Genomic DNA, 16,888 nt, shown 5'->3' with positions numbered 1-16,888 from the left:
TCTGTGAGACTGCACTTCGCCTGAGCATTGGACTTAGCATGAAGTTCGTCGAGCCCACCTAAGGATCACCTCTACATCCAAGATTCAAAACGTAGAGGTCATGCCCACGTTCTAAACTCAAAACGTAGAGGTCGTGACCTCATTTGAGATTCAAAACGCAGAGGTCGTGACCTCATTTGAAATTCAAAACGCAGAGGTCGTGACTGCGTTCCAGATTCAAAACGCAGAGGCCGTGGCTACATTCCAGAGTCCAAACGCAGAGTTCGTGGACTCAAAGTCCAGAGTCCATGCAGAACCCACCTCTGCGTTTCCCAAACACAAAACGCACACGGACTGTGCGTTCTCCAGCAGACATCTAACTCTGTGACGCAGAGTTAAAGTACAAACGCACACATAACGTGCGTTCTTCAACAAACTCAACCATGCGTCCCAAACTCTTGATGCAGAGTTGAATTTCAACGCGCAAGTGACCTGTGCGTCTCCAATTCCAGAACGCATGCGGCCTGTGCGTTTCAAACCTTTGACAAAGGTTTAACTCTGCGTCTCAGGTCTTAGACGCAGAGTTAAGGTCCATAACGCCAAATTAGGCGTTTGACTTGTTCAAACACAAGCCGAACGGCCTCAAAACCGTTATCCCACGTTCTGAGGGATTTTCGCCCACTTAGGAGCGGATTTAGGGGTTAGTTATACCCCTAATCCCCCTATAAATAACCGACTTACTCAACTGAGTAAGGGGTTGAGGTGTGCTGGCATTAAAACCGCTTAAGGTTAGCAGATCTCGGCAGCTAAACCGCATGGAGGAGGATTTTTTCTCTGGAGATCAACAAACTACTCAGTAGTTAGCAAATTGAATCGGAGGAGATCCCTTCATCAACGGCAAATCAACTTTGCTATCAACCGAATCTTCGGTTCTAACAACTCTGTTACAGAGTTTCAACTCGCTCTGAGTTTTGAAACTCGTTTAAGAGTTCGTAATTAAACTTGCAACGCGAGTTAATTGCACTAATCAATTATTCGGTCCTCAACAACTCTTTTTAGAGTTTTCAACTCGTTCTGAGTTCTTTACACTCGTTAAGAGTTCTAAACCGAATTCATCAAACAAGTCAATCGTTCTCGTGAGACAGTACGGTCGGATCGTCAACGGAGAGCAAGTTCGACGCAAGCACTCGAAGGAGGCACTCCATCGCTACCAAGAAGAACCCGGTTTTAAACAAAGGGGAGAATCAAATTCATTCTCCTCTCTTTTGTAATCGGAATCCAAATTGTAATTGATTTTGAGAGAATACAAATCAATTTTTCTTTCATTTCTTTTACTGCAAATTTTTCCACAAACAGATCATTGTTACCATTTATGAGCGAGTCCTGTTCAGAATTAAAAAAAAAGACCTGTTTAACTACTGAGTTAAGGTCAAATCTGCTGTGAGCACATTTGTGGAGATCTGAAATTAGGGGTTCCTATTGTTTTTCTAAGATATGGAATTTCTTTTGCTACTCTTGTCTTCAATATGCTGTAGTATCAATACTATTACCCTCCAGTTAATGGCACCCTAATTAATATTAGAGGGGAAAAAAGATGTATGCCATAGCTAACAATTAATGTTGCCTGGATTTCTGATATGCGAATGAATATTTGTGAACACGTGGGGTGGGGTGTGGGGTCCACCCACGTTCTGTTGCCCATGAACTTCACGAACGCGTTTACGCGTGAGTGTGTTTTGCTCTCATGGGGGCCATAAGCTGGGCAAAGCGCGTGAGCAGAACAAATTAAACCGCCTGAGTTGTGGCCCACGCGACTTTGTGCATATATAAACCCTATTCGGTTCCTAGGCTTGTGTGCAAGTGCAAGGAGAAAAACGCAAAGGAATTCGACTGCGTGCAAAAGTGGGAAAATGCAGAGGTGTAGTGAAAAATCAGAGGTTTTTTTCAAGTGGCTTTTGAGAAAGAAATTGAGAGATTGTTTGAGGGTTTAATTTGTGAGATCTTATGAGATTGTAAACCCTATTTGTATTCTCTTTTTCTCTATTAGTAGATCTCTCCCCTCCTTGCCCCGAGGACGTAGGCAATTTGCCGAACCATGTTAAAATTGACTGTTCATACTGTGATTTGTAATAGTTTGCTTAGGTTCCCTCAACAGGTCAGTCCTAGAACTGATAAGAGGAAGAGCATCCCACTTTGTTGAGATATTTTGCTTTCGGTTCTTGTTTCCTTTGTGAAACAGGGATTTAGTTGAGATCTACTCTCTTGTCGAGCACCAGAGACTTTCGGTTCTTGTTTCCTTTGTGAAACAGGGATTTAGTTGAGATCTACTCTCTTGTCGAGCACCAGAGATGTTGTCGAAATTTTCGCTGCGCACAACAAGTGGTATTAGAGCTCGGGCTACGTTTGGGCAATTTGGAGGAGTAGATCGCTTTGAAAGCTCGTCTAGGGTTTTAATTGGAGTTAAAGGTGGGATCTTTTTGGTAAAAGCTCTATTGTAGTATCCCTTAACAAATAATAAATTTCACTTCTCTTGAGACAAGATAATATATGCAAATCACAAAGTTTGGGGGGTGTTGTGCAAAAAAAAAATTTCATCCCCTAATCTCCATGTCGCCACATCAGAGAACGGGTGGCCTTTTGCCATTTGAGCGAGGATTGGCACCGCCTTAACATGAGTATAGAAGATTAAAAAAATCAAATATGGAGCTTTGGTTAGAATAAAAAGAAGTGAAAATAGGAAAAAAATCGAGTAAAAAAAGAAAAAAAAAGAGAGAGAAGAGAGATCGGGAGGAACAAAGAAAGAGAGACAGAGAGGAGAAGAATAATAAGAGGAAGAAGATGAGGAAAGAAAAAAAACAAAGGTATTACTCTTTACTCTCATTAATCTCATTTGATTTTTAAAAATTAATGGAAAAAAAGAGAAAGAAGAACATGCCCTTACCTGACCGTCGGCGCCAGGAAAGGCTCCCCTTCGGGTGGTGGCTCCGGTGGCGGAGCTTGAGCAGCCACGCCAAGTCACAGCGGAGGAGGGAGGGGGAGAGAGAGAGAGAGAGAGAGAGAGAGAGAGAGAGAGAGAGGAGAAGAAAGAAACCGAAAAAAAATTTGATGAGAAGAAAAGTAACGAGGAAGAAGAGCAGATAGAGGAGAGAGAGAAGGGGGGAAATTTTAGTTATATAACGAAATTATTTTGGGACCCCTGAAAATTTATAAGTTTGTTTTCTGGTCCAGAATATATAATAAGAAATTTATGTTTAAACCTTGTTTTGCTATTAATATTTTCAAGAGACTCAAGCATAAAGGTTAAACCATGAATAGGAAATGATAGTTACATATGGACCCCTACCATTATTTCTATTTACAAATAAGTTCAATCTGAAGAATTAAATATAACTTTTGGATCAGATAAATTCCCTATAACCCCTGCATTATCATAAATTACTAGGAAAATCTAAAAACTAGTATATGAGAGTTATAAATTTTGATGAATTGCCAAAGATAGCCATAAACTCATATGTACTGTAGACTTTAATTATCATTGATTATATCTGAATTTATTAGGCTCTAGATTTTGAATTGATTTACCTATAATATATGTTTGTCTTGAATTAGTAATTAGTCTTATATCTTATATTATAGGATCTTGTTGATATCCAGGAGACTAATATTTTAGGGAAGTCGTATCCACTAGAGGTGAGTTCATTTCTCACTAATATTTTTGCAATATATTATTGCATGAGCACGTAGTACTGTGTTGGAATAAATTTGTGCTCGAGAAATAAATAGTCTATTATTTTTGTGTATATGAAAGTTAAATGTGATTTCATATATTTTTGTTGTGGTCTATCCTATAATTACGATGCTGAATTCGTACAAGATATGAAAAAATCAATTTGATTTTATAGGAACTATGAAAAGTGAAAGTGTCGAACGGTTCCATTTGACCCGGATCCATTCGTTTGTTGGCGGCTTGGAGGAGCTGCCATTCTTCAGTTGTTGAGGCTGTTTGCCTCTCCTATTCTTCAGATCCGCGTTGTAGCGGACTCCGTCTGTAGACTCCATCGCCTTAGCGAGTTGCCGCGCAAGGCGTTGACGTCGCCTCTGGCGGGCTCTCTTTGAGAGAGTCACAACGCCCTCAATAGTAGAGGCGTCGGCAAGAATAGGTTTGACCTCGTTGGAGGTCGGTGGAACTTCACCTGACGCAACTTTGGCGTCAGCTGGGGTGAGAGCTTCGTTGGCGTTCTGAATTTCTTCAAACCAACGAGCTTTTCTCCTGGAGGAGAACTTCTTGGACTTGCGGGGGGAGGTAGATCCGGACGAGGATGAAAGGTACTCCTCGAACTTGGCCTGGTCGAATTCATACTCGACCTCCTCCTCGACCGGGATTGAGATCCGCGGCTGCGACGTGACGATCTCGGCAGCGAGATCGGTGGCTCCCACTGTGGTCGCCAGATTGTTCGCGGTGAAAATTGCCTTCATTGAATTCATTGTTATCTCAAGTAATTGCTTTTTGGTTACAAAAGATCCGGTCTTTTTTAGATCCGGTTACAACGAAATCAAAGAAAAAGAAAAAGATTACAACTTTCCTTTCGAACGAATCACGAGCTCCTGTTTTGCGGTCGCTCGCTTGTGTGGGTTCTTTGCCAACGCCGGGGTTAATCCATGGACCACCGCGCGATCTAGATCCGGTCGGATCTACACGATTTGACGGGTATTATTTCGCGAAGGAAATAATAGCCGGGGGGGGGATTAATTCACCAAGGAAATAATCGCCCTTAGTTCTCGGGATCAAAGGCCAAGCTTTGATCCGGAGTATGATCTCGTGTAGATCTCAGATCTGATCTCTCTCTCTCTCGAACTCCTGCCTTTTGTGACGTGGATGCTCGCCGAGAACCAGATCTGAATGTTCAAGTCCTCAAGTCTTCAAAACTCCAAGCTCAATTCTCAATTCGGCAGAGTTTCGGCTCTCAAAGTTCCAACCCTTGAATAAAATGAACCAAGCCCTCTATTTATAGGCACTCAATACTGTGCCCGGGCACAGATCTGACCGGCCACTTATAGGTGGCTCGGCTCTTGGCCGGCCACCTATAGGTGGCTCGGTTCTTGGTCGAGCCACCCATAGGTGGCTCGGCTTGGGCCGAGCCACCTTGAGGTGGCTCGGTTTTGGCCGAGCCCCTCCGGGTGTTTGGGTTTTTTGTCGTTTTGTGCTGTATCCGTTTTCCGGTTCCGTCCGTGATTTGGTTGATTCAGACTTGACTCGTTGACCTGATTTGGCACTCGGCCACCGAGCCACCTAGAGGTGGCTCGGTTTTGGCCGAGTTCCCTAGGTGTTGTGGTTTTTTGTCATTTTGTCCGGTCTCGTGGTTGATTCAGACTCTGATTTGTTGATCTGATTTGGCAGTAAATCCGATTCCTGATTTGGTAGTAAATCCACTTCTGAGTTCGAATCCGAAACTAATCTTGATTCGATCGTGATTCGTCCGAGTCCGCCCTTGGTTAGATGACTCGTTGACTCTTCAACCCGTTAGCTTGATTCCGCACGCAAGTGGATTTATTCCGTTGTTTGCGTGCGGTTCATTAGCTTCGTAGCCTCGTTAATCCGCTTCGTCGCGTATCGCTTGGCTTCTGCGTTGTGGACTAACAATCGTGTCTGCATATGTCGCCCGATGGTCGGTTCGTCGAATCGACGTTGTCGAGCTGTGTTAAGGGACCTATAGGTAGTTTTATACGCCTACAGATACCCCCTCCAAAGTATTTCAGCCTCGTTCTTTTATAGAAGAGTCTGGAATACTTTGGATATGATTGTCCCATTCTTCGATTGGTTACGACGGGATCTTGGAATGGCTTTTGTTCTTGATTTCTTCAAATCTATTCGGTGCTTTGTCGAATGTCTGAAAGAGTTTCGGTGCTGCATTTATTGTCTGACCGTTGTCGGAATTTCGAATTTGAAGTCGGTTCCTAATTTTCTGATCTTTAGCTCGTGTTTGTTGGTTCAACATAGAACTGACCATCGATTGTTGGCGCTTATTTGCGACGCGTTGTCCGGCGTAGTGTTGTTGAGTTATCCTTAAGAATATTTTTAGAAAAACATTCTCCAGAAACTTCTCAACCAAAAATAGGGAACAGTTTATACTCGTATACCTTATTAGAGTATTAAGAAGCAGTTTATACTCGTATACTTTTCAGAGTATTAATTCTTTCATTGCAACGCATTGATAGGCGTTGACCTAGGGTTACGCGTTGTCCGGCGTTGACCCTAGGATTTTGAACGTCGTACGTTGACTTTTTGATCATAACGCGTTGACTGGCGTTGACCTAGGGTTACGCGTTATCCGGCGTTGACCTTAGGGTTTTGAACGTCGTACGTTGACTTTTTGATCGCAACGCGTTGACTGGCGTTAACCTAGGGTTACGCGTCGTCCGATGTTGACCTTAGGGTTTTGAACGTCGTACGTTGACTTTTTGATCGCAACACGTTGACTGGCATTGACCTAGGGTTACGCGTTGACCGGCGTTGACCCTAGGGTTTCGAATGTCGTTGGATGCTCAAGTCACGAGACCAACTAATGGAGCTGATGCGTCAGTGACTCTCGCATATATAGGATTTTTGGCAAACCCCCAGCCATCAACGGGTTTGATGCGTCTTTACCGACTACCGTTTGAGTCGGGCTAGCATGCAGATTATCTAAATCCGTTCCGCATGTGACGTTGTGCTAAAAGAGTTAACCCTTTTAGTGCTACGATATTGAATACGTAGACTTCGTCTTTCTCCTGTGAAAAGACTAAACAGCAACGTGTATCAGACGTTGACTTAGGATTTTTGGCAAATTCTCAGCCCTCAACGGATTTGACCTGCTTTTACCGATTACCGTTTGAATCGGGCTTACATGCGGATTGTTTTAAGTCCGTTCCACATGTGACGTTGTGCTAAAGGAATGAACTCCCTTAGACTTGATGCTACGACTTCGAATACGTAGACTTTGCCATTGTTACGGGAACAGGCTACCCGGCAATGCGTGTTAGGCGTTGACTTTAGGATTTTTGGCTAACCCCCAGCCTTCAACGGATTTGATTAGCCTTTACCGACTACCGTTTGAGTCGGTCTAGCATGCGAATTGTCTAAATTCGTTCCGCATGTGACGTTGTGTTGAGAGAGTGAATTCTCTTAGACTTGATGCTACGACTTCGAATACGTAGACTTCGCCATTGTTACGGGAATAGGCTACCCGGTGACGCGTGTTAGGCGTTGACTTATCCCTACTTAGGCTTCGGGAAAAAATACCCCAGAATTGAACTCTGGTGTCTTTTTTCTTTTCGGAGAAAGACTAAACCGGCGACGCGTGTTAGGCGTCGGCATATCCTTTCTTAGGATTCAGGATGAAATTCCCCATGCGTGTAAGGCATGGATTTTGGTGTTATTAATGACGACCTGCCACAATGTTGAATATGTGGACGGGTGTTCTTTTTAACGGTTAAGAACTAACCGGCAGCGCAGGTTAAGCGCAGACTTATCCTTGCTTAGGTTTCAGGATAAAATACCCCAGAATCGAACTCTGGTATCTTTTTCTACGGAAAAAGACTAAACCGGCAGCGCGTGTTAGGCGCAGACTTATCCCTGCTTAGGATTCGGGATAAACTTCCTAAGATGAATCCTAGATTGATAAATTTTTGGAAAAGGTCGGTGCGGGAAAGGAAGAATTTTATATTCTGTTCCCCGGTCTTCTTTTAGGGTGAAGACGAACCCGAAAACAAGGAAGGAAGAATTTTATATTCTATTCCTTGATTCTGGAAAGGAAGAATTTTATATTCTATTTCCAGCGAAGAAGAAACTAGAAGTGGGGTGTCCACTCCGAGAATCTGGAAAATTTAGATAAACTTGCCTTTTATAGGATGAGTTATCTAAACTGAAAATGGGTTCTTCGTTTATCGAAGTGGAATTTTCAACTCCGGTTATAACCATGAAAAAGGTTTAACCAAAGAGAAAAAGGGAAGGAGTTCTTTCGTTTATCGAAAAGGGACTCCGAACTGAAAGTGGACCTCTTGCTCATGGAGAGAATCAAGAGGGCCAGAAAGACATTTTTGGTGGACCCACTGTCAATTGAAATTGATCAGTAAGGGATTTTGGTGGTGAAAAAGATTTTGGGTTATCCTCTAAAATATTAAGTGTAATATTCTTCAAGAAACTTCCCAGTAAATGAGTTATCCTGAATGTACTAGGGGTAGTACTTTTTCAGGAACTTCCCATTTATTGGCATTAATTGCTTGTCGCCCTCTTGGGTAATCAGGCGATATGCACCGTTTGAGTAGACTGTGTCTATCACAAACGGTCCTTCCCATTTGGGTTCGAATTTACCTTTCTTCTTGGAGTTGAGGATTATCGGTCGGCGAGCAGTGAGGACCAGATCTCCTTCCTTGAAGCTTCTCTGTCGGACTCTTTTGTTAAAGGCCCTAGATATTCTGGCTTGATAAAACTCGATTTGTTGCTGAGCTTCCAAGCGCTTTTCATCCAACCTCTCGAGTTCTTCGAGACGTTTTTGATGCTGTTCTTCTGTCGTCATCGCAGTTGTGAGGGCGATCCGAAGGGATGGGATTTGGATCTCTAAAGGTAGCACAGCTTCACATCCGTATACCAATGAATATGGGGTAGCTCCTGTAGGTGTGCGTATGGTGGTACGATAAGCCCAGAGTGCTTCACCGAGTTTATCATCCCAATCTCGTTTATTGGTCTTCACGAGCTTGGACAGGATCTTAATGATCGTCTTGTTAAATGCCTCAGCTAATCCATTCGCAGTGGGATAGTAAGCTGTTGACGAAATATCTTCAATTTTGAACTTGTCACAAAACCTGACGAAAGCGTTGCTTATGAACTGTGGACCGTTGTCATGGATGATCCGTCTTAGCACGCCGTGTCGATATATGACATGATGCTTGATGAAATCGATGACGTTGTTCATCTTTACTTCTCTAAGCGGAATCGCTTCGGCCCACTTTGAAAAGTAATCCGTGATTGCGAGGATGAATCGATCACCTTTGACTGAAGGGGGAAAAATAGGACCGACAATGTCCATTCCCCATGTCTCGAACGGCCATGACGTGATTAACGTGTGCAACTGCTCTGGTGGTTGATGCATATAATTTGCATGTATCTGACAAGCATGACACTCTCGGGCATATTCGATTGCGTCACGAACCATTGTTGGCCAAAAATATCCCATTCTCCTGATGCGATCCTACAGTTTGGGACCAGGTTGATGCGCACCACATTCTCCTTCGTGTGCTTCCTTAAGAACTTCTTCTGCTTCTTTGTTCGAAAGGCATCGGAGTAACAAACCATTGTACCCTCTACGGTATAACGTATGGGTCTCGGTATTATAGAAGAATCTTGGTGCTCTTCGGCGGATTGATTCTCTTTCTTTTACATCCTCTGGCAAAATACCATATTGGACGTAGTCAATGATGGGAAAACGCCAATCTCGGGACTCAGACCCAATTTGAGTTGAATTCACCTCTTTGGCGCTTATGTCTTTATCATCTTCCTCTTCAATATCCATATCGTATATGGGTATGCAGAGTTGATGTGTCCTCACTGTGACTAGCAGCTCAGTTTCGGGAGGCTGCGCCAGTGATACCGCTAGTGCTGCCAGTGCATCCGCATAAGCGTCCTGGAGACGAGGGATGTATTCAATATAGAATTCTTCAAAAGAATCTGCCATTTTGATGGCCTCCTGGTGGTACGGGATCAGGTCTTGGTTCCTGACTTCATACTCTCCACGGACTTGGTTGACTATCAATTGATAATCCCCAAAAGCTTCAAGATATTCGACCCCCAGCTCCTTGGCGAAACTGAGTCCAATGAGAAGCGCGTTGTACTCGGCTACGTTATTAGAGCACGGACTAGTCAGTGAATAAGCTCGAGGCATCACATGCTTCCCCGGAGAGATTAACATAACCCCAACCCCGGAGGAAACTGTAGAACCTCCCGGGGTTATTACCCTATTAACTGCCCTCGAAGCACCATCGAAATATAATTGCCATACTTGTTGGTGCGACGTAGTGTTAACCTCGTGGGTTTCATCCAGCAAATCATCATATATTTCTGCCGTATCTGTGGTCGGGTTTGCCGCCAGAAGATCACAAATCGCTTGTCCTTTGATCGACTTCTGCTGTATCATACTGGGATAAGAGAAGGGCCCATTTCGCTAATCGCCAATTCATAGAGGCCGGTTGCGTCATAAATACCCGTACTGGGTTAACATTGGAAATGATGTAAATCGTCTGTCCAACCAAGTAATGCCGCATCTTTTGCATTGCGAATACCAATGCGAGGCATTCTTTCTCAATCATCGGATATCGAGACTCGGCGCCTATCAATGTCCGACTTAGGTAATAAACTGCCTGTTCATGACCGTTATCATCGTCTTGTGCTAGTAAAGCACTTATCGAGTGGTTCATCGCCTTGATGTAAATCAAGAACGGTTTACCTGATTTCGGTGCAACGAGAACAGGAGGATTCGCCAGATACGTTTTGATATCTTCGAATGCTTTTTGGCAGGTGTCGTCCCAGATGAATGACACCCCTTTCTTGTTTAGTTTAGAGAATGGTTGGCACTTCCCAGAAAGGTTTGAGATGAACCGCCGGATATAAGCTAGCCGCCCTTGTAATCCTCTGAGCTCTCTCAGATTTCTAGGAAGTTGAAGTTCGTGTATCGCCTTCACTTTGTCAGGATCGATATGTATACCTTTAGTGGTGATGACGAATCCAAGGAATTTTCCACTAGACATTCCAAGGAAGGATTTAGTAGGGTTCATCTTCAATTGATGGCTTCGCATGAGATCGAACGTCGTCTTCAAGTCCTTGATGTGATCTTCTTAGTCATTGCTCGTTGGTATGTGGCGCCTGCATTCTTTAGACCGAAAGGTATCACGGTGTAGCAAAAGACACCGAGGGGCGTTCTGAACGTTGTATGCTTCTCGTCATCTGGGTGCATCTTGATCTGGTTATATCCTGAAAAACCATCCATGAAAGACATTCTCTCAAATCCACATGTATTGTCGATAATGACATCTGTGATTGGGAGAGGGAAGTCGTCTTTTGGACATGCCGCGTTCAGGTCCCTGAAGTCAATACAGATCCTGATTTTACCGTTCTTCTCCATGACTGGAACGATATTGGCTAGCCAATCTGGATGTTGCTCCTCTCGAATAAATCCTGATTCGATCAACTTTTTAACCTCTGCCTCGATGGCTTCTATAATCTGCGGACGAAACCGTCTTTGCTGTTGTTTGATAGGTTTGGCATCCGGCTTAATATCGAGGCGGTGCATTGCCACATTGGGATCGAGCCCGGGCATATCTTCATAGTTCCACGCGAAGACGTCAATGTATTCCCTGATTAGAGCGATCAGTTCCTCCTTCTCATTTGAGGGAAGACTATCGCTGATGAATATTATCTTCGGTGGGGGGTTCTTTCTGTTCGAACCTATCACCATACTGCATGTTCAGGTGATGAACCCACGGGTCTTCCCATGTTGGCATTTGATCGTCGTCTTCCATCATGGACGGATCAGCTGTAGCCATGTTCGCCATTAGGGCTTTGAAAGCTTCCCCTAGACTTGTGTCGGAGTCCCATTCCGAGGCATCTGGTGAATTTCCATCTTTGTATTGCTTAGATGGTTGGTCATTAACTAACCAGCAGCATTCGTCTTCTGAAGAAGAATCATACCCTAACCCTCGTCCGTATTTATAATAATCATCGGGTTTCCCTTTTGGTACATATGCCGCTTTGGCTGGAGTACGAGGACCTCGATCGAAGTATGGACCTTCTCCGAGTATGAAATCATATCCCTGCTTTTCCATGAGCTTGCGCGCTTCTGGACTATACTTAGATAGATGTCGACCAGGTTTGTCATCATCCTCATCTTCGCTTAAGAAATGATCTGGTAATGGGGAGCTTTTTCCTTTACCGTAAATCACTTCTTTTGCGCCTCTTATTTTGTTCGGGACGACCATGGTCGTTCCGAAAGAATGCTGGAGGCGTTCCTTTGTTACATAGGACGATCGAAGCGGCATATACAAATCAGGATTATCGTACAATTCTTTCATCACATCATCAAGAGGCAGGGAGTACTCCAAATCGTCTTTTATTTCAATATCGGCAAGTTGCCAGTTACAACTTCCATCTGACGATTGTTCATCGTCAAGATTGATTACAAAGGGTACAATGTCATTTAAAACAAAACCACCATTGTAATTGAATCCGGCTTCGGAATCAGCTTCTTCTCCGCTGTCCGTGCCCTGGACCGATGGTTCCGTGTCGGATTCGTTACCATAGAGGAGAGAATCAGTGAAATAATTCTCATACCCTTTGAATGGTTGCGTATCCGCGACCACCGTCCTAACCTTATTATCAGTGTCGACATACTTTAAACACTGATGGAGTGTGGAGGGAATTATAACATTACTATGGATCCAAGGTCGACCCAATAGTAAGTTATATGAAGTTTCTCCGGATCTTTCCCAAAGGCCTTGACCCGCTGGTGTTGAATCCGTAAATGACCGTGCCTGTAGACGCCAATTTGCTGACTGGAATACCAAGGCTATGCATAAGGCGAAGTGGCATAATGCTCACAGCAGAACCCGAATCCACTTGGATTCGGTTGACTTCGCTGGAGCCAATGTATCCGATGAAATATAGGGGCCGATCATGGTTTGAATTCTTCGTCTGCATGTCCTCTTTGGTGAAGGTGATGCAGGGAAGGTTCTTAGCCGCTATGTTACAGTGTTGACTCAGCGGTTCTAGCCCTTCAGGCACCGGCTTGATTTGAGTCAGAAACACCTCTGAATTGGCCAAAGCTTCTTGCAAGGCCTCCCTGGTTTCCTTGGACAACCGCAACAACTCATACAGCGTTATCCGTGCTGGAATGTTGGCTAATTGAGCCATTATATCGAAGGCTTGCGGAGTTTTCGAGCTTTCCGGTTTGTCTCTTCCAATCAGACGACTAAAACGAGACTGCTTCGGATTCTGAACCTCCTGAGGATTCTTCTCTTTCGGTTCATTCACCGGCTGTCGTCGAGCCTCTTCGCCCGGTGTAGGACTTGTAATCACCCCCATCTCCGTGAGAGTTTTGGCTGGTCCCCGTTTATTCACCCCCTGCTCACTAGGTGGTGGATAATTGTAGTGATACTCATTTCCGCTTCTAGTGGCGAAGACTTCTTGTTCCTCTTCGGAGAGCGGGAAGGTAGGAGCTTCATCGCCATCCTCCTCGAAAATTGCGGATGTAGCATTGCAAGACTTGCCTTTGCCCTTTCTTCTCGAGGAATGTGGAAAGTCTGGAGAATGAATTCGTCGGTGATCGGGTCCCGGCAGTTCATCGCCTTGTTCCGGAACCTTTTGACGAAGGTGTCCACCAATTCCCCGTCTTTCTGCTTCTCGTCCAGCAACGATCCGATGGATATCTCTGTGTCGTCGTCGAAAAAGTTGGCGAGGAACTTGGTCTCCATGTCGTCCCAGCTGTTCACGCTACCTGGCTTGAGGCGGCGATACCAATCGAAGGCGGCTCCGCGAAGAGTGCCGACGAATGACCGCACCATCAGAGGCTCATTGCCAGAGATTACCCCCAGGTGCGATTTAAAGTAAATCAAATGCTGAGTGGGTGAACCCATCCCATTAAACGGCGTGAAGTTAATTAGGTTGAACTTCGCCGGATATGGGATCGATTCCCACTCTCTTGGGTATGGACAGGGAATGCCTGTTTTCTTCGTCTCTTGAGCGGAAATCAATGTGTTGATTTTGCTCTTGAGGTTCTTGATCTTCAGACTTTCGCCTGTGTTTTCGTTAGCACGATTCTGAGGCGGAAGTGCGGCATTATGACTAGCATCCTCATTACCACCCCCTGCATTGACGGGAGGATTATTGGCATTATGCGTCTCATTCGCATTTGTGTCCTCATCTTGCAGATTAACCGGGTTACGACGACTTGGCTCGCCTTGCTGGTTCGTCAATGCTTGGATTTGTTGGTCATGCATTTCTCTCATGTTTTGCATGGCCATCTGCATTTCGAACCTGAAGGTTTCCTGTTGCTTAGCTAAGGCGTCTTCAAGCATTTCGGCCACTTGCTCCGCACTTATCATAAGTGTCTCGCGGGGTTGTCTCTCGCTGGATACCGTATTATCTAATGCAACCGCGGAGCCGGCATCAGATTCTTCATCTTCTGAAGGGAGTCTTGTCCGAACCCTACCATAGGTTGCTCGCTTGATAGTTCCGGATTGCAGACGGGTTCTAGGCCGGGATGCTTTCAGAATCGACTCGAGATTATCCCGTGCCGATGTCCCCTTGCTGGTCATATTGGTGGTGACACTTGGAAATTCTCCATCTTCAACCACCGTTCTTCTTCGTCGGAAACGCCTAGGTCTTGGTTTTGGCGTTTCGGTACTAAGTCTTTCGAAAACTGAAACTCTTTCGGGGACCGCCTTGATGCAGTTGCACTCAGACAATACTGCCCAAATGAGTTTGGAACAGGGGCATTGAGTTTCCTGTTCTCGGGGACTCCTCTTCCTGGTTTTACTCGTACCCCTAACACGATAGTATAATTCGTCTGCTTGACCTATCGTGTGTTGGCACGACTTCTCAGGTATAATATTATCGTCATCAGACGGTAATGTTTCCTTCTGAGGGTGAACTGCCTTCTTTGGGCTTTCAAAAGTTACGCGCCTCGAAACATGCCTTTTTGGGCGTGAGTTCTCAACGGGCTCTTGGACTTCAATGCGCAAATTGGTGCGCGTAGCTGCCCTGATTTCTTTATCACGTTGGAGGTGACGGCGACCCCCAGCGTGTTGAGTCGTTCTGGGCTTCTTCATTGGGCCCAAACTCTCTTGAACTGGAACTTTGCCTCTCTCGTCGGGAATTAGACCGAGGCGCCCCAAGACTGACTTCCTTTTCTGGGATGGTCCTGCGGGATCTCCCGGAGCAGTTGTGGAAATCATCGGCGGTTTGGATTGATTCGCCGGAAGTTGAACTTTCGACGGCTGCAGTTGACGCTCTTTGGTCTGAACCGCCGCTTCAGACTTCGGCCTCCAAACTTTGCGAGTTTCGGGAGTAGGGTTGACCTGGTTGGAGGGCGGTGGAACTTCACCCGACGTAACTTTGGCGTCAGCCGGGGTGAGAGCTTCGTTGGCGTTCTGAACTTCTTCAAACCAACGAACTTTTCTCCTGGAGGAGAACTTCTTGGACTTGCGGGGGGAGGTAGATCCGGACGAGGATGAAAGGTATTCCTCGAACTTGGCCTGGTCGAATTCATACTCAACCTCCTCCTCGACCGGGATTGAGATCCGCGGCTGCGACGTGACGATCTTGGCAGCGAGATCGGTGGATCCCACTGTGGTCGCCAGATTGTTCGCGGTGAAAATTGCCTTCATTGAATTCATTGTTATCTCAAGTAATTGCTTTTTGGTTACAAAAGATCCGGTCTTTTTTAGATCCGGTTACAATGAAATCAAAGAAAAAGAAAAAGATTATAACTTTCCTTTCGAACGAATCACGAGCTCCTGTTTTGCGGTCGCTCGCTTGTGTGTGTTCTTTGCCAACGCCGGGGTTAATCCGTGGACCACCGCGCGATCTAGATCCGGTCGGATCTACACGATTTGACGGGTATTATTTCACGAAGGAAATAATAGCCGGGGGGGATTAATTCACCAAGGAAATAATCGCCCTTAGTTCTCGGGATCAAAGGCCAAGCTTTGATCCGGAGTATGATCTCGTGTAGATCTCAGATCTGATCTCTCTCTCGAACTCCTGCCTTTTGTGACGTGGATGCTCATCGAGAGCCAGATCTGAATGCCCAAGTCCTCAAGTCTTCAAAACTCCAAGCTCAATTCTCAATTCGGCAGAGTTTCGGCTCTCAAAGTTCCAACCTTTGAAACAACCCTTGAACAAATGAACCAAGCCCTCTATTTATAGGCACTCAATACTGTGCCCGGGCACAGATCTGGCCGGCCACCTATAGGTGAGGTGGCTCGGCCACCTAGCCACCTATAGGTGGCTAGGCTTTGGCGGCTCGGCCACCGAGCCACCTAGAGGTGGCTCAGTTTTGGCCGAGTCCCCTAGGTGTTGTGGTTTTTTGTCATTTTGTACGGTCTCGTGGTTGATTCGGACTCTGATTTGTTGATCTGATTTAGCAGTAAATCTGATTCCTGATTTGGTAGTAAATCCACTTCTGAGTTCGAATCCGAAACTGATCTTGATTCGATCGTGATTCGTCCGAGTCCGCCCTTGGTTAGATGACTCGTTGACTCTTCAACCCGTTAGCTTGATTCCGCACGCGAGTGGATTTATTCCGTTGTTTGCGTGCGGTTCATTAGCTTCGTAGCCTCGTTAATCCGCTTTGTCGCGTATCGCTTGGCTTCGGCGTTGCGGACTAACAATCGTGTCTTCATATGTCGCCCGATGGTCGGTTCGTCGAATCGGCGTTGTCGAGCTGTGTTAAGGGACCTATAGGCAGTTTTATATGCCTACAGCTAGAAATGTGGAGCTAAGTGTTATATGGGGCTAAATGCTACACCGTACGAACGCGGTGGGAGCCACCTCTAGAGCCCGTAGAAGCTACCTCTAGAATCCACATCGTCTGATAGTAATAGATTTATGATTTTGAGATTTGAACGTGAATTCGAAGAACACGACTCATCAGATTTAAGATTTTGACAATTGACTGCGAAATTGAGAAAATAATAGTCCTCTGGTTTTGTACCCAATTTAGTAATTTATGTTCTTTCTTAATGTTTACCTTGATTCAAAAAGGGTTTGATTCTAAGATATGTCACAGTATATTCAGTTGCACATAAGAAAGAAAATATAATTGTTGCATTCTTTCTTGAAGACAACAATATTATGATATTCGGATTGTATTTTGCTATTTTG

Source organism: Asparagus officinalis, chromosome 9, assembly GCF_001876935.1.
Source record: "Asparagus officinalis chromosome 9, Aspof.V1, whole genome shotgun sequence".
NCBI lineage: Eukaryota > Viridiplantae > Streptophyta > Magnoliopsida > Asparagales > Asparagaceae > Asparagus > Asparagus officinalis.
Note: the sequence above shows the minus strand (reverse complement) of the source record.